The 19,256-nt window shown below is 36.9% G+C and overlaps 1 long non-coding RNA gene across 1 annotated transcript in view; it reads left to right on the forward strand.

Annotated features, from left to right (window-relative positions):
* LOC103784402 (uncharacterized) overlaps positions 1 to 19,256 on the forward strand; it is an 837,516-nt gene that overhangs the window by 468,154 nt on the left and 350,106 nt on the right. The window lies entirely within an intron of this gene.

A 19,256-nucleotide genomic window follows, 5' to 3' on the forward strand; every position in this document is an offset into this window, starting at 1 on the left:
CAATGAGCTAGGTCCTCATATTTGTCATTAATTATATGCTTGAAATTTCTTGAGGTAATACCAGAAATTAAAAAGCATATATTCACAGTTTAGCCCGCTACCTCAAATAGTATTTGTTGGGTTTTTTTGGTCCTTTTCAGCATCACCCTTACATCCCCTCCCTACTATCTCTTCCCCTTACCAGGAAACAGTAATAAAGACTATGCAAGCTTAGGAGCATTTTAAGATAAAACTATTAAACAAGGATATGGATTATGTCACACTGCAGGCAGATGAATGTTTTTAGGTCTGTCCTTTTAATAGTATCTCAGCAAGGTTATTATAAAAAGAAAGTATTTAGGTTATTTCTCACAGGTGATATAATTCAATCCTTCTAGTTTCAGGTTTATTTTGAAATAACTGGGTAGTGAAGTTGATGCCTCTCAAATATTGAATTATATTAGGTTCGAAATAGCAACTTCACAAAGAAACAAGCCTCTTTATTGAACAATCTTCGTGATTTTCTCTACCTGCATTCATCAAAACACAGAACCAGCAGGAACCATAAGATTCTAGTGGTGAAGTCTCAACTCTTGAATTAGATAGGAATTCAGATCCCAGCTCTACCTTGGGCAAGCTCCTTGGCCTCTCTAAGGCTTTTGTTTTCTCATCTAAAAAGTAGAGAAAATAATACTAATTGTTTGGAAGATTGAATGAAAGTACTTAAAAATGTTTTGCACACTTAGTTCAGATTCTGTTGGGTATTTGAAAATTCATTTGTTGGTTCTGCCAACATTGATTGATCACCTAACATGGTGCCAGTCCCAGTCACAGGGCCCTGGCAATAAAAAGGTGATTAAGATAGAATCTCTATCTAAAAGAACTTCATAGCTTAGGGGCTTATATAGGTACAGAAGTAAATAATTAAAATATGCTGTGCTATAATAGATGCATGAACAAAATGCTACAAAATAACAATGATAACAAAAAAATTAGAGAGTAATTCTGGAGAATTTGGGGAAGGATTCACAAAATATGTGATAATGAGTTGTAACCCAGCAAAAAATATAAATAACACCATTCCAAGAAACAAGGACAGAATAACCAGCAAGATGGCTGAACAGAAGCCTCCACTGATCACTCTCCCCACAGAAACACTACATTGAACAAGTATCCACACAAAAAAACACCTTCATAAGAACAAAAAATCAGGTGAGCAATCACAGTACCTGGTTTTAACATCATAATATTAAAAGAGGTACTGGAGAGGATAGGAAAAACAGTCATAAACTACTGCCACCATCCCTTCCCCATCCGGCAGTAGCCACATGGTGGGAGAGAGAATCCGTGTACTTGGAGGAAGGAGAGCACCGTGATTGTGGGACTTCGTATTGCCAACTTGGGCTAAAGTGTGTTGGGGTTCTAAATAAACTTGAAAAGCAGTCTAGGCCACAAGGACTGCAATTCCTAGGCAAGTCCTAGTGCTGTGCTGGGCTCAGAGCTAGTAGACTTGAGGGGCATCCAACCTAGTGAGACACCAGCTGGGGTGACCTAGGGAGTGCTTGTGTCACCCCTCCCCTAATCCCAGGCAGCTCAGCTTGCAGATGTGGGAGAGACTCCTTTCCTATCCTTGAGGAAAGGGAAGAGTAAAGAGAACTTTTTGTCTTGCGACTTGAATATCAGTTCAGACACAGTAGGATAGGGTACCAGGTAGAGTCCTGAGGCCCCCATTCCAGACCCTAGCTCCCAGAGAACATTTCTACACACACCCTGGGCCAGAAGGGAACTAGCTGCCTTGAAGGCAAGGACTCAGTCCTGACAGAATTCATCACCTGCTGGCTAAAGAGCTGTTGGGGCCTGAATAATCAACAGCAGTAGCCAGGCAGTACTTGCCATGGGCCTTGGGTGGAACTCAGAGCTGTGTTGGTTTCAGGTGTGACCTGATGCATTCCCAGCTGTGGTGGCTATGAGGAGAGACTCCTACTTGAGAATAGGAGAGGGAAAGGTAAAGGAGGCTTTTTCTTGCAGCTTAGATACCAGCTCAGCCACAATGGGGTAGAGCACTAAGTGGGCTCTTGGGATTCCCACTTCCAGGCGTTCACTCCTGGATGACATTTCTTGGCTTGCCTGGGGCCAGAAGGGAGCCCACTGCCCTGAAGGGAGATACGCAGGACTGGCAGCATTCACCACAAACTGACTGAAGAGTCCTTAGGCCTTTAGTGAACATCAGTGATACCCAGGCGGTACTTGCCACAGGCTGGAGCTGGGGAGGCAGGGAGGGGGTGGCCACAGGGAAAGACTCCTCTGCCTGTGGAAAAGAAAGGGAAATGTGGGAAAGACTTTATCTTGTGGTTTGGGTGCCAGCTTAGCCACTGTAGAATAGAGCACCAGGCAGATTCCTACGGTTTTCAACTGCAGGTCTTAGCTCCCAGACAGCATCTCGGGACCCACTTGAGGCTCACCACCCTGAAGGGATGGACACAAGTCTGGCTGGCTACTCCACTTGCTGATTGTAGTGCCTAGGGCCTTGAGAGAAGATAGGCAGTAGCCAGGCAGTGGTCACTGTGGGCCTTGGATGAGACCCAGTGATATGCTGGCTTCAGATCTGACCCAGAGCAGTCCCAGTGGTGGTAGCTAGAGGGGTGTTTGTGTCATCCCTCCCCCAGCTCCAGACAGGTCAGCAGAGAGAAAGAATCTATTTGTTTGGGAGAAAGTAAGGAAAGAGAACAAGAGTCTCTGCCTTGTAATTCAGAGATTTCTTCCAGATCTTATCCAAGACCACCATGGCGGTATCTCTATGAGTCTGCAAGGGCCACAGTGTTGCTGGGCTTGGGGTGGCCCCTAATGCAGATTTGGCTGCAGTAACCAAAAACTTAGATCACAATACCCAAGCCCCTCTGAATACCTGGAAAGCCTTCCCAAGAAGGACTAGTATAAACAAGCACAGAATACAAAGACTACAGGAAATATCTAACTCTTCAATGCCCAGATACCTATGAACATCCATAAGCATTAAGACCATCTAGGAAAACATGACCTCACCAAATGAACTAAATAAGCCACCAGGGACCAATCCTAGAGATACTGAGATATGTGACCCTTCAAATAGAGAATTCAAAATAGTTGTTTTGAGGAAACACGATGAAATTCAAGATAACAGAGAAGGTTTTAGGAAACAAGGACAGATGTAGGAAAGAGGTGGTATCATCATGTGACAACCTACCCTGTGTGGTTGAGTATGGTATACACAGGTTCATAACATCCTGTTTATGAAGACATCAGATTGTTCAGGCAAGATTAGATGTGAATTACCAAACCATATGTTTTTCCTATTTATAATTCTGGGCAGTTTGATAAACATATAAAAAGCCTTAAATTTTTAAGTATGCTATGCCACAGCATTCCTGTTTCTAGAGATTTATTTTAAGGGAACTGGCATAGATGTGAACAAAGCTTTAGTTAGGAACTTCTGGTTCCTACCAAGACGGGAAACTAGAAGGGCTATTGGATATCCCTGCTCCAAATGCATCCTAGAGACATTGATAAAAAATGGGAAAAAGATTCTAGGAACAAACAGCACCACAAAACTTTGGGAAACCACTGGTAGAACACAAAGGACTTCTGACTTTTGGTTGTGTGCCAATGACTGGATGCAACAAGGGGTGAAGTGCTATAATTGGAGACACAGGGTAACTGGATATGGCTGTCAACATATGAACTGGAGATGAAAGGTTTAATTTTTGTTTCCTCCCATTGTCTGGGGATCTTTAATGCCTTCATTTTGCTGCTGGCCAGGGCATCTGGTTCTGGGGGTACAGGATCAAGGTAGTATAGCAAAAAATCCCTCAAGAGGTAAAAAAAAAAAAAAAAAATTAGGGTAAACAGATTCCTACCCATCAGCCTTTCTCAGGCACTCACTCATCCTCTCCTCTACTCTGAACTCCACGGCTGGTGGACTACAATGTTGGGAGTCTGTCTTGCCATTGCTGCTTGGTTAAGCCTTTCCCAGAGGAGTTGCCTGGTGCTGTTGCAGCAAAAGGGAGTGGTCAATGGTGTGCTTAGCTCTCTGCTGTGGGCTCATGCTTCTTTTGCTTCTTAAACTTGCCTGGTCTGACTGAACTAGGACTTTGGCACTTTGGCTCTCACACTGTAAAGTCTACCAGACAGTGCAGCTGACACTCAGAAAAGAACATGGACTTGTGGTCAAAATAAGGAATATAATATGACAGGCAACTACTTAACACATATACTACATTAAAAAATGTACACCCTTTGTAAGTAAATTTTTTGTATAGATAGATGAATAACATAAAATAAATTGATAAAAATACTTATGTAATTAGGAGACAGGACCAGGAATAATAAAAATGAGTTAAAGAGTTAGATGAACACAGCTGAAAAAAAATTAGTGAGTCAAAAAATTAGATTAAGAAGCTCTCCCAGAAGGCGGTAGGAAAGAATGAAGAGGTAAAACTCAAAGAAGGTGATAATTTTAAAGGATAGAAGTGCCATTATCTGGATGTAAGGAATCTCAGAAAGAAAAAGAAAAACAGGATGAAATATTTAAAGAAATAATGGCAATAATGTCCCAGGATTTTTAAAAAGTGAAAGACCTTGGCATGAGGACTTACAGAACCCCAAAAAAGAGAGATAAAACCTCACACAAGGAATAACAAAAACAAAAAGTAAATTCTACTACCTTTCAGAAGGGAAGAACAGTTCACCCACAGGAAAGAAAAGTAAGGATGATATCAGATTTCTCCATAGCAGCATTGGATGGGAGAAAACAATAAAGTAATATTTTAAACTATTAAAAGATAATTACAAAGATGTTTACTTTGGCATTGCCTGTAATACCAAAATATTGGAAATGACCTGCATGTTAATATAATGGCACATTATGCAACCAGTTAAAAATGCTGTTGCAGAGAAATGTGCAAAAACATAACAAGGTGTTTGCAATACATATATTGCTTTGTGAATGAAAGAGATTATACACATATCCAGGGTGATCCCATTTTTATATAAGTGGAAAGACTGAAAGAATATATGCGGGAATTTTAGTTTTTATTTTTGAGGACTGGTGGTCTGGATACTATGATTTTATTTTTGTATTTTCTGTTATCCACATTTTCTCTGATGAGCTTTACCACTTTTCTTAGAGAAAAAAATGATACTTTATAACTGATAGAACTAAAAGGCTGGATACTAATTGAGAGCAATTTTAAACACTGGGAAGCTGCTGTAAAGGTCCTGGTGAGGTGTCACAAGGCTCAAGTTAAAGCTGTAACAAAGTGGGTAGATCTGGGAGGATCTATTGGATTGACACCCAAGAAAAATGAGTGGGAATTGGTTAGCAATTGGATAGAGGACATGTCAAGGATGACTCTAAAGATTCTAGCTTCTCTGATATTTTACTTATCATCAATTCCTAAATTTAGACTTGAAAGAACTATTAGATATGCCCTTCTAAAAAAATGCTGTGATACACAAGCAGATATTTATACTACGTTTCCAACAGCTCCTTCTGTGAAAGCACTTTTGAAGCTGATTTGTACGTGCACCCACATTGCAAGCCACAGATATTTTATTTTCAAGAAAAACATTTTCTGCAAACTCTTTCCCCACCTGTGTCATTAAGTGAAAGCAATTGCTTTATTCACCACTAACCTCTGTCTGAGTTCTTTTGAATGCAGTTTCAAAGGCACATTCCATGAATATATCTTGTTCCCATGTGTGTTGAAACCTGCTGGCAAAATATGTGTTATTTCATATTCCTATGGTAAAATGGGCCAAGTACATGAATAGACAATTTACAATAGAAACAAACAAAGGACGAATATCCATAAGAAAAAAAATATTCAATTACCTTAAATTAAACCTACTTTTTAAATGGCATAATCGCCTTTTAAAAAGATAATATGCAGTGGTGGCAGCATATTGGGAAGATAAATATTTTCTCATATGGTTGTTAACTTTCTTGAAAACTTTATCACTACATACAAAAAGCATTAAAACTATCCTTTTCTTCCAACCCAGAAGTCCTATTTCTAGGAATCTATGTTGGAAAATAATTAGGAATATAGCTAAGGATTAATTAATGTTTAAGATGAGCAATAAGATAATAAATTTTCTAAAAGCACGTTAAAAACATTTAATGATATGAAATAATGCTGATGCTAAAGAAGTGACAAAACTCAATATGCCATAGGATCTTGATTTTTAAATAGTTTATTTGGTTGTTTAAAAAAAAGGAATGAGAAGAAAGAACTTGAACTATCAGCAATGATTACCTCTGTATGATGGCATTATTAGTGGTTTTTTACTATCATTATTGTCCTGGTTTTATTCAAAGTTTCTAAAGTCAGAAATATGGGGATCTTTAAATCAAACTATTCAAAACAATTTATGTCCAATATAGCTTTATATTGGACATAAAGAATGATGTTGGACATTCTTTCATTCTTAATGAAGCATGTATATGCTGCATACACAAAGAAAAAAATTATATATTTATATAGATATATATAAATAGATAACAAACAGATACAAAATTCAGTTCAGTAACTTAGGAAAATTACCACATGGCCATAGTCACATGTTTATTTAAGGACAATGTTGTCTAGGAATTGTCCATCATTTAGTCAACGTTTACTGAGAGGCTGCAATTCATAACATGCCAGAGGTGAAGAGATTGACAACTAATACAGTCCAGACCCTAAGTTCACTTTCAGTGGGAGGCACTGAGAAGTCACTGAAGGCTCTCAAATGCAGAGTGAAATAATTAGACATTTCTGGTAATAATGTGGACAGTTGATTGGTGAGGTAATAGTTGAGGGACAGGACATCCAGATAGAAAAGTATTTTATTTTAACAATCCAGCGAAGAAGTAGTAAAGCCTGAATTGGGAGTGCGGGGCTGGAGAGCAGATGAGGTTTGGGAAAGTATTTAGGAAGAAGAATTGATATAGTAGAGTCAGATTAATTAGGGTGAAAAGGTAAGAGGGAGTTAAACAGAACTGACTTTTCTAGGTTGGGTAACTGCAGAAGGTAGTGTCAGTGCCTGAGATACCCTATCAAACATTTGTCCACAATCTCACCACACTGTGGGCTTTTAATAAATATCAATTCATTAACTACTTAGGCTAATTTTTGGTCTTCTTTTGAGGAACCCAAGTTTGGATTAATAGCTATTTACTTTTAGCTTCTTGTGAGTTTGAGAAATTTATGAGAAAATAAGGACATGTGAATTGCACTTTAAAGATGCATTAATAAAATTTAGCTAGGATATGCAATATGTTCTGTGCCATTTTTGTCTAGGCATCATTTTTACATCAACAATACCAAAAGCAACTCCTAGAGAAATAAGACAATTTTTAAATTTTCTACTTTATATTAATTACTAACTAATTTGAAATGTCTTAATGTAAAGGTGGAAGATATTTCTGGTCCAGTCGCTAGCTTTAATTAGTTATTTCTAAACCAATATATTTTCTTCCTTTCTTTGGGCTCCATATGTTCTTCTCCACTGAGATCTAAATGTATGCCCTCACTGAGACACAGTAAACAGGCATATTCATAAAGAGTGCTTTCTTGCAGGAATGCCCTCTTGACATCACTATGCATATAAAAATAATCTTAGAAAATAAGAAATTACAAAAGAGAGGGATGTTTGAATGCATCCTTCTGTTTTACTAAAGTTGTTATAGATTCATCTACCTCAGCATTAGACCGATGTTAAAAGTATTAGATTCCAGCCATTCACCCAGTGCTTCTGCCACATCCCTACCAGGTGGTCAAGTCCTTGTTTAAACACCCCACAAAGGGGCTATTTGCTCTGCAAATGTATTGTAAAATGTATTATTTAATTATTAATATATTTTAACTATTAAAATATATTTTAGTATTACCTTTCAGTACATTGAAATTTATCTTCCTGCAGCTTATATTTATTGATCCTAGTTCTATCTCATAAAGCCAGGTCTCCATTTTGTATATTAGTCTTTTAATTACTCACGTTTTTCTAAGTGTTTTCTTCTTCATTCCCTTCACTTACTTCTAATGTGCCTTCATCTCTTCATTATCTGAATTGCTTTATTCTGAGCGTATACTAGATTTGTTCATATCCTTATTTTTTTAAAAACAAACTTGCTTATGAATCTATAAAAACAAGATCCTTCTTAACAGTTTCTAAATTTGATAGACAGCTATTTAAAACACATTTTTAAGAAAGGTCATAGGCCGGGCAGGGTGGCTCATGCCTGTAATTCCAGCACTTTGGGAGGCCGAGGTGGGTGGATCACCTGAGGTCAGAAGTTGGACACCAGCCTGGCTAACGTGGTGAAACCCCGTCTCTACTAAAAATACAAAAATCAGCCAGGTGTGGTGGCACACTCCTGTAATCCCAGCTACTCGGGAGGCTGAGGCAGGAGAATAGGGTTGAAACCAGGAAGCAGAGGTTGCAGTGAGCCGAGATCGTGCCACTGCACTCCAGCCTGGGTGACAGAGACTCCGTCTCAAAAAAAAAGGAAAGTCATAACTGATCTCTCTCCCTCCAGATATGTTTCTGTTAAATTCAGTTTCCATTCAGAAACTAGACTAATCTATCCAAATTGCATTCCCTACTTTGCTGGTTCAGGTCGTTCTATAAGCAGATGCCAAAACAGAATTACACGTGTGAAAGAATTATTGAGGACCTTGCCTGTGTGCCTGTGAAGAGGGAACTGCAGAAGGCAGCGTGAGCCCTCAGATTGAGATGCAGGTCTGACACTTGTGAAAAGAGAGGCTGAAAGTAAGGGGATTGAAAAGGAAATGTCTCAGACTTCAGCACTGCAAAAAAAAAAAAAACCAAATGAACGGAATACATGCAATATAATAAAAGTCATACTAATTTCAGCTTTTTGCTCTCATGAAACAAAATGATAAAATATTCTGAAGTATTATGTACAGAATTCTGGGGCAAAAACAACAATAAACTGAGAATTAGTCAAAGATATATGTATTAGGGTTCATTTGGGAAAACAAAAAGTCACTATAGGTATTTTCAACAGAGATAACTTTATACAAATAATTTTTATGTGTGTCTGAAGGGCTGGGATGGTGTCTTGGTTCATTTGGATTGCTGTAACAAATTACCATAAACTGGGTGGCTTATAAACAACAAAAGCTTATTTCCTATAGTTCTAGAGGCTGAGAAGTTCAACATCAAGGTTCCAGCAGATTCAGTGTCTGGTGAGGGCTCTCTCTTTTGGTTCACAGACAGAGCCTCTTCACTGCATACTCACAATGGTGGAAGGGGCAAGGTAGCTCTCTGGGGTCTTTCTTCTTTTCTTTTCTTTTCTTTTCTTTTCTTTTCTTTTCTTTTCTTTTCTTTTCTTTTCTTTTCTTTTCCTTTCCTTTCCTTTCCTTTCCTTTCCTTTCCTTTCTTTTCTTCTCTTCTCTTTTTTCTTTTCTTTTCTTTTCTCTTTTTTTTTTTGAGATGGAGTCTGGCTCTTTCCCCCAGGCCGGACTGCAGTGGCGCTATCTCTGCTCACTGTAAGCTCCGCCTCCCAGGTTCACGCCATTCTCCTGCCTCAGCCTCCCAAGTAGCTGGGACTACAGGCGCCCGCCACCATGCCCGGCTAATTTTTTGTATTTTTAGTAGAGACGGGGTTTCACCGTGTTAGCCAGGATGGTCTCGATCTCCTGACCTCGTGATCCGCCCACCTCGGCCTCCCAAAGTGCTGGGATTACAGATGTGAGCCACCGCACCCGGCCTGGGGTCTTTTATCTAAGAGTGCTAACCCCATTTATGAGAGCAGAGCCTTCATGATCTAATCACTTCCAAAATGCTCTACCTTCTAATACTATCACATGGGGGATTAGGTTTCAACATATGAATTTGGTGCGGGGGACGCAAACATTCAGACCATAGCTGATAGCAGAAAGGAGGGTTGGAAGAACAAAGATACAAAAGGGATTATACCAAGAGATCAGAAGCTGGTAAGACACCCAAGCTGGAGTCAATGAGTCTGCCCCTTCTGCTACCTGTTGGAGATGGTGTTTCAGTTGGTTCTGTATCTGCCAAAGGTGTATTGCCTGGACCAGAGCGAAACCAAGAAAAAGATGTTATCTGTGCCCTCTCTGCTAGAGTCTGCTATCAACACACCCCTGCTGCTAGTACAGCTACTAACAGTAATTGACAATGGCTGCCATACTGTCGGATCCAGAAGGAGAAAACTTTACTGTTCCTGATGTCTTTTTCTCTCTCACTAGTATCTTCTATTAGTAGAACTCATCAGGAAGATAGCTGGTAAAGAAGGTCAAGAAACAGCTTGTAGACTTCTAGTCTTTAATACACAGAAAAGCACAGAAGGGTGGGAATAGGAGCTGAGGGCAGAGAGTCAAACGGCTGGTATAGTATATATGCTAATCAACAATGAACTCAAGAATGTTGGAGTTATAGTATAAAATGAACATTGAGAATTTAAACTACATATAGAATTTCTAGTTTTATTGCATTGTAAGATTTTCCCCCATAGTTTTATTTTGAAAATAAGATGTTTCAGCTTTGGCTCAAATATTAGGCTTAAATATATGAATTCTTACATATTTTAAAAAGAACTAGTAACCTGTGCTTCTAGAGTATAAAAGATGTGGCTAATACACACACACACATGCATGTATTTATAATATTCTTAATTACTGTCATTAACAATTTTTTTCTTTGTCCAAATCCCCGCTTCAAATAAGCAGAAACATAGATCACAATTTTCAAAGGAGATTCTGGTTAATTGGGCTAGGCAGGGGGATCAAAAGGAATTAACCATGGGCTGTAAAGCATATAGTCTTGGAAGATCTGTGAAAGGAATATCAGACTCCTCTTGATGTCCTGAGTAGCAACCTCTTTGCCTCACCTCTAATTTCAGCCATGATAGCAGCAGACCGTTCCTTGAGCCTTCCACTCATTTTGTGCTGATAGTGCCCTGCTCAAACGATGACCTAATGTCTGCATGTCTTTCACTTTCTGCCTGGCTTCTCTCATTTTACAGAAACTAGAAGGAGCAACCAGCCTGTGAAAACAGGAGATTTCAAGGAGTTAATGCCCTTAGGAGCATCTCCCAATCCATGCTAGACAGAAGCTGAAATAGAAATAATTCTCCTCATTTACCCTCTGTAACACTATTGTGAGTTATTTTCTATGCTCCTTAGTCAGTTCTGGGTGGGATTGAGCCACATGTGTCCTCCATGTGGTCCTTAAAAACACACCCTTATATTATCTTTTCTCTCTTCTTTTCTTCCCCATTCCTCATTCCTACTTCCTGAGGAGTAGGAACACATGTCCTTATTTTGGGCTTTGTTTACCAAGGAAACTAAAGCTAAATTATAAGGTAAATTAATAACTAAGATCCAACTAAGCCACATTTTGAGGAGTCTGAGCAAAAAGAAGAAATACCTTATGTGACCCTGAGGCTTTAGTGGCATTGAAGAAGGCCCTTGTTTTTATAGATTCACAAAAGGCATTAGTGGAATAGGACAGAGGAAGTGGGGCCTGACAGAGTGTTTCCAGATTTCCTGCCACCTTTCACACTGGAAGCAAGAGAGCAGCTAACATTATTCAGAAAACACTGTCATTCTCTTCCCTCCACATCCTCACTTCTCCTTCACTCACTGACATTTTGACTGATTATTCTGAAAGTAAAACATAACACATACCTGCACATGTGCACATATGTGCACACAGAGCAACTATCTAGCATCCGTCTACTGCTTATCATTTATCCATATTTATATCTATGAACACATACTATATATAATACATTATATATGTATTGTATATGCATATAAGCATGTATATTCTTTATTCTGTGTCATGTTTACATTTAATATTCCATTTAGTAGACTTCAATACCTCATTTAGTCTAAGCTGCATTCACTTTTTTCCTCCATAGTGGTTGTCCTCTTATTCATGTAATTCTATGACTTCGGTTGACCTTTAAATTACCAGTTATTAAGCTGCCTTATTTTTCTTTCCTGAGTTTCCATTTTGATAAAATTTGTAAGTTATCCAAAGCACTCTTTTAAGTAAATTTATGAACTGTAATTTCTTAAATTTTGTGAAAACTTGAGGTTTGTTCCTGTTTTCTTTATGCACAAAAGGTAGCTTATTTAATAATGCAATTTTGGAGTCATAAACAGTTTTTTGAGCTAAATTGCTTTTTTTCTTAAAAAAAAAGCATTCGTTGCAGAAAAGAAATCTGGGAACAATGTGATTTTAATTGTTTTGCTGAAAATATATTTGACTTCCTACCTAGCCATATACCACCACAACCACTCCTGGATCACTTAGCCAAAGCTAACTTGCTCAGATGTTCTTTTAAACAAAATAGTTAAAAACTAGTTCATTTCTTCAATAAGCATTTACTGTATATTGCATAATGCCTCTTGCATAATGCCTATTGCAATAGGCATTTATTGTATATTTATGTATATCAGACAGTATTTTAGGTAGTGGGCAAATAATAGCAAACCAAGAGACAAAAATTCCAGTTTTCCTGGAGCTTAAATTCTAGTAGATAAAAAAGACATTATATAATATAGGTAAACATTTATAATATTTTACAGGGTAGTAAGTGCTAAGGATTCACCTTTCAAATTTAAGTAACTTACCATGTTATTTGTGTCTCCTTTCATCACTCTGCTTCTTACACTTCTTTCCATTTTAATTCTAAAATCTTTTATAAACTTTAGAAACTCTAATCCATTATATTTTCTCCCTAACTTTAAATTTATGTTTTCTTTTTCTTCATTTTACAAGTATTTTCCAAGAATGTCCTTTGAAATACTTATTTTCTGCAGTATCAATTAGCAACTTCCAGATTCCAACAGCGATTTATCTTCATCCTTCTATCATTTTTAAAGTCATCTTTTTAAATAATAGAAATTCATTCACTCACTCAAAAATATTTACATTTATTTTGTTCCAGGTGCTAGAGAATACAAAGATGAAAGTACTGTGAGTAATATATGTATATGCTTATAGTGAGAATACAAAGCAAACATTTTTTAAAGCAATTTCCCTTTTCTGTGATCATCTAAATCTAATCATGGGAAGAATTTACACTTCTGTACTGCTGATTTCTTTTTCACAAGTTTTATGTTGAAATTTTCTGTTTACTTGTCTTTGAACAACAAGATTTCTGTTTAGTCCATGGGTTTAAGGATAGCCAGGATATAAGGATTAGACTCCATTCTACACAATAGACAAAGATACTGGCAAGCTACCCAAATGCTCATTGAAACTGGAATACAGCTTAAAGGGCTAAATTGTTAGCCTTGGCTAAATGATATTTATTCATTCCTTTGTTCATTTCCTTTGTTTGTTGGTTTATTTGTTCATCCAACCAATTTTTGTAATGGAGTCCAATTTAAAGAACAAGAAAAGCTACTAGTAGCTTATCAAATTTACTGTGGGACTTTGAAGCATATGGAATATGAAAACTGGTGGAAACTTTAGGCAGAGAATTTTGCTTGTATGTGTACCTTTAAAAATGAACATTTGCTCAGAGGAAATCTGTGGTGCTAGCATAGAAGTAGGAACATCCTGAATCTGTGGCTCAAATAATCTGCTTGATGCAAGAGTTAAGTGAGAAAAATGGAGAAGGCTTAGAACTAAGATTCTTAGTCCTAACCCATTAGAAGAAAGATTTGAAAAATTCCTTCCAGAACCTGGTTTCTCATTTCACAGCAGTATTACTGGTTTCTCATTTCATAGCGGTATTACATTGAATATGGTTTCTTTTCCAGACAGTTTCATAATTATATTAAGATTCCATAGATTGCTGGTCCTTCAAATCCCTAAAGGATAAATTTTCCATAGTGTGAAGTATAGAACTCCAAACCAATTTTTGATCATTTTATCATTAAAAATGTCAAATATAAAGTATGATAGAGATTTTTTATAATAGACAGAGTAAACTTTGTTGTATGCTTGAAATTAACATTATATTGGACTTGTTTTATCATAATATATACTCATATATCCATCAATCTGGCTATTCATTAATTCATTTTACTTTTTAGAAATATGTCAACATATTTCTCCTTAAATATTTCAGCATCCATTGCATTAGAGTTCAATCCTTTTTGCACTTTTTAATGTAAAATTTGTACAGAATAAAATGCACAAATATTAAGTGTATGTTTGGTGAATTTTGACAGATTCTGTGTAACTCAAGTTCTTACAAAGATATAAACTATTACCATCAGAAAATCTTTAATAGAATTTTTAGTCAATTCCTTCCTTTATGCTCTCAAAGTCAAAAGTTGTCTTACGTTTTTCTACCACAAATTAGTTTTGTTTGTCTTAGAACTCCAAATAAATGAAACCACACAGTGTGTACTATTTTATGTAAGACTTCTCTTAGCACAGTTTTTGATATTCAGCCATGTTGTGTGTTTCAATAGTTTGTTCTTTGTATTGCTGAGTAACATTCCATTGTATAAATATACTACAGTTGATTTATTCTTCTATTTACATACATATGGTTGCTTTCAAAATTTAGCTATTTTGAATAAATCTGAAATTTTATTCAATATTTTGTTTCAGATGTTTGCATGTATGTCTATGAGGGATATTGATTGGTAATTTTTTTACAATTTTTGTCAGCTATTAGGATTAGGATTATACTGGCCTCATAAAATGAATTACTAAGTGTTCTGTCTTCCTCTAATGTCTGTAAACCTTTGTATAAGCTTTGTACTTTTTCTCCTTATATATTGCACATAATTCACAAATGAAACCCTAAAGACATGCAGTTTTCTTTGTAGAAAGGCTTTAATAATTGGTTTATTTATTAGACATAGGGATATTTAGACTTTCAATTTCTTCATATGTTGATTTTGGTAAGCTATCTCTCTCTGCTCTCTGCTTCCCCAGGATTTCTTTATTTCATCTAAGTTGTCAAACTTATTGGATAAATGTTTTCAAAGATTGTCTCATTATCCAATGTCTCTAGGACCTGTTGTGATAACTACACTTTCATTCTTCTTGCTGGTTTATTTTATCTTATATTAGTGTAGCCACTCTGGCCTTGTTATGTTTACTGTTCCTTTGGCATATCTTTTCCATCACTTGCTTTCAATCTAATACATTCAGTCTATTAGATGTATCTTTAAATTTAATATGTATTTGAATGTATCAACTCATTTAAATTGAGCTTCTTGAAGATAGCAAACAGGTGAGTCTCGATTTTTATACGTTTTGATAATCTCTGACTTTTAATTGGAGAGTTTAGTCATTTATATTTAATATAATTGTTGATAGGATTGGGTTTACTTCCCCTATTTTATGATGTGTTTTTTGTTTGTCCTCTATGTGTTTTGATTCTCTGGCCCTATGTTTTGGTCCTCTTTTGGATTTTAAAATGGCATTTAAAAATGCCATTTTTTCTATTGGCATTTTAGATATACTTCTTTGAATTTTTTAGTGGTTGCAGTATAGATTAAACTACAGGTCTTTACTTTTTCACAGTAGAGTTAATCTTGTGCCATTTCACATAAATTCAGATAATTTGCAACTGTTAAGTTGCATATACTGGACCATATTTATAGGACTTTATATTGTTCTCCACCCCCCATATTTTTCCTGTCATGGATTTATGCTTTGCTTATATGTACATTATAAACCATATGAGACAAGGTTATGATTTTTGCTTTAAATATTCATGCAAAGTTCTTTTAAAAGAGGAAATTGAAATAGTAATTTAAGATGTTTTTGCCATTTTCAATGCTCTTAATTCCTTCTGAGGATATGAGAAAGAAGGATATTATTTCTCTTCAGCCTCAGAGCTTCCTTGGCAATTCTTTTAATTTATGTCTGCTGGCAGCAGATTGTCTTAAAGGTTTTTTTCACCTGAAAATGCATTTTCCTCCACATTCTGGAAGAATATTAGTGCTGGATATAGAACTCTTGGTCGACATTTTTGTTTGATTTTTTGCTTTTGCTTTCACCAGCTTAATACTTTCTCTGCTATCTTCCATGCTCCAAGGTTTCTAATAAGTAAACAGTAAAATAATTCATTTTACTCTGATGTGTATAATGTTTAATTTTTTTTTTTGCTTGCTTTGAAACATTTTTTTCTTTTGGTTTTGTATATTTTTTTCTATTATACCTAGGTATGATTTTCTTCATATTTTTCCTGTTTGTAGATTGCTGAGTTTCTTAAATATTTAAATTTATGTCTTTTACTGTTTTGGAAAAAAATAGCCATTATTTCTTCAAAATCAATTCTGCTCTCTTCTCTTTTTTGTCTGACACTCCAATTACACATACAAATAGATCATTTAATATTATTCCATAGGCCAATAAAGCTTTCTTTCTTTATTTTTTGATCTTTATGTTTTCTAGTTCTTAGAGTGAATAATTCCTATTGATCTATCTTCAAGTTTACTGGATATTTCTTCTGTCTTCTCTTTTCTTCTGCTAAATGCATACACTGCATATTACATGTCAGACATTTATAAGTCAGATATTTTAAGTTCTATAGCTTTCTTTATTTGGTGTTGCATATATTTCTCTGCTGAGGTTTCCTATCTCTTCGTTCATTGCAACTATCTTTGTATTTACAGCTTTAAAAGAGATATGGTAACTGCTTTAAAATCCCTATATGCTAATTCCATACCTAAATCATTTTGAGGTTGATCAATGTTGGTTATCTTTTCTAGACAATTGGTCACATATTCCTGTTTCTTTTCATGTTGTGCCTTTATGGATTCTAGACATTGGGATTGCCATGTTAAAAAGACTCTGTACTCCTTTTTTGTTCCTTTGAAGAGTACTGATATTTTCTCTTTTTGTAAACTTTTATTTGACATTCAAGGGTACATGTGCAGGTTTGTTATATAGGTAAACTGTGTGTCATAGGGATTTGGTGTACAGATTATTTTGTCACCCAGGTAATAAGTATAGTACTCAATAGGTATTTTTTAAGTTCTTTGAGGAATCACCACACACTAATTTCTCATGAGGAATTAGTTCACACACAATGACTGAACTAATTTTTACACTCCTATCAGTGTTCTCTTCTCTCTACAACCTCTCCAGCATCAGTTATTTTTTGACTTTTTAGTAATAGCCATTCTGACAGGTGTGAGATGACATCTCATTGTGCTTTTGATTTTCATTTCTCTAATGATTAGTGATGTTGAGCATTTTTTCATATGCTGCTTGGCCACATGTATATTTTCTTTTGAAAAGTGTCTGTTCATGTCCTTTGCCACTTTTTAATGGGGTTGTTAGTTTTTTGCTTGTAAATTTGTTTAAGTTCCTTATAGGTTCTAAATATTAAACCTTTGTTGATTTGCATAAAGTGCAAAGTATTTGCATATAGTGCAAATAATTTCTCTCACTCTATAGATTGTTTATTTATTCTGTCGGTAGTTCCTTTTGATGTGTAGAAGTTCTTTAGTTTAATTAGGTCCCATTTGTAAATTTTTGTTTTTGTTGCAATTACTTTTGGCATCTTCATCATGAAATCTTTGTGAGGTCCTAGTTCCAGAATGTTTTTTCCTAAGTTTTCTTCCAGAGTTTTTACAGGTTTAGGTTTTACATTTAAGTCTTTAATCCATCTTGAGCTGATTTTTGTGTATACGAAAGAGTTCCAGGTTGAATCTTCTGTTTATGGGTATCCAGTTATCACAGCACCATTAGTTGAACAGAAAATCTTTTCACCATTGGTTGTTTTGGTCAGCTTTGTTGAAGATCAGGTGGTTGTAAATATGTGGCATTATTTGTGTGTTCTCTATTCTGTTCCATTGGTCTATGTGTCTGCTTTTGTACCAGTACCATGCTGTTTGGGTTACTGTAGCCTTATAGTATAAAGTTGGGTAATGTGATGCTTCGGGCTTTCTTCTTTTGGCTTAGGATTGCTTTGGCCATTTAGGTTCTCTTTTTCGTTCCATATAAATTTTAGAATAGTTTTTTTCTAATTCTGTGAAAAATGAAGTTGGTAGTTTGATAGGAATAGCACTGAATCTATAAATTGCGTTGAGTAGTAGGGCCATTTTAACAATATTGACTCTTCCAATTCATGAGCATGGAAGGTTTTGCCATTTGTGTTATCTCTGATTTTTTTGAGCAGTGTTTTGTAATTCTCATGGTAGAGATCATTCACCTCCCTGTCAGCTGTATTCCCAGGTATTTTATTGTTTTTGTGGCAGTTGTCAATAGGATTGCATTCCTGATTTAATTCTTAGCTTGGATTTTGTTGGTGTGTAAGAATGTTACTTTTTTGTGTTGATTAATTCTGTATACTCAAACTTTGCTGAAGTTGTTTATCAGATTAAGGAGCTTTGGGGCAGAGACTATAGGGCTTTCTAGATATCTAACCATGGCATCTGCAGACGGATAGTTTGTCTTCCTCTCTTCCTATTTGGATGCCTTTTATTTCTTTCTCCTGCCTGATTGCTCCTGCCAGGACTTCTAGTATTATGTTGAATAGGAGTGATGACAGTGGGCATTCCTGGTTTTCAAGGGGAATGTGATATGGTTTGACTGTGTCCTCACTCAAATATTATTTTCAATTATAGTTCACATAATCCCCATGTGTTGTGGGAAGGACCTGGTAATTGAATCATGGGGGCAGTTACCTCCATGTTGTTCTCGTGATAGTGAGTTCTTATGAGATCTGATGGGGACCCACGTGGAGAACAGCCCAGCCACTATTCCACAGGGCAGCTGCACTGTGCCAGGGATCCACGCCAGTCCCTAATCACCGCACAACCTCCGGGGCCTGAGGGCTGCCAGACGGCAAATATGGTGGCCTGCCCCTCCCTCTGGGAGTGCTGCCCCAGGGAAGTACAGAACTGCCACCCAAGAGCCCCCACAAGGGGTGGCTGGGATCCCAGCTTGGGAGGTCCCGCCAGTGAGAAGCAGAATTGAGGACCTGCATAAAAAATAGTCTGGTTGCTTTTCTGTGGAGCAGCTGCACTGTACTGGGGCCCTGCACCATCCTCTAATCATTGCACACTCTCCAGAGCCTGAAGGCAACAGCAGCTAAGGCTGTGAAGTAGCAAAAATGGTGGCCTGCCCCTCCCTCTGGGAGCTCTGACCCACGGAAATGTAGAGCAGCTACCAGTGGAGGGCGGTTAGAGTCTCAGGTTGGGACGTCCTGCCCAGTGAGAAGAAGTGGGATTGAGGACCCACATGAAAAACAGTCTGGCTGCTTTTCTGTGAGGTGGCTGCACTGTGCTGGGGGTCTGCTCCAGTCCCAGGTCACCAAGCACTCTCCAGAGCCTGAC

The sequence above is a fragment of the Pan paniscus genome, chromosome 1, assembly GCF_029289425.2.
Source record: "Pan paniscus chromosome 1, NHGRI_mPanPan1-v2.0_pri, whole genome shotgun sequence".
NCBI lineage: Eukaryota > Metazoa > Chordata > Mammalia > Primates > Hominidae > Pan > Pan paniscus.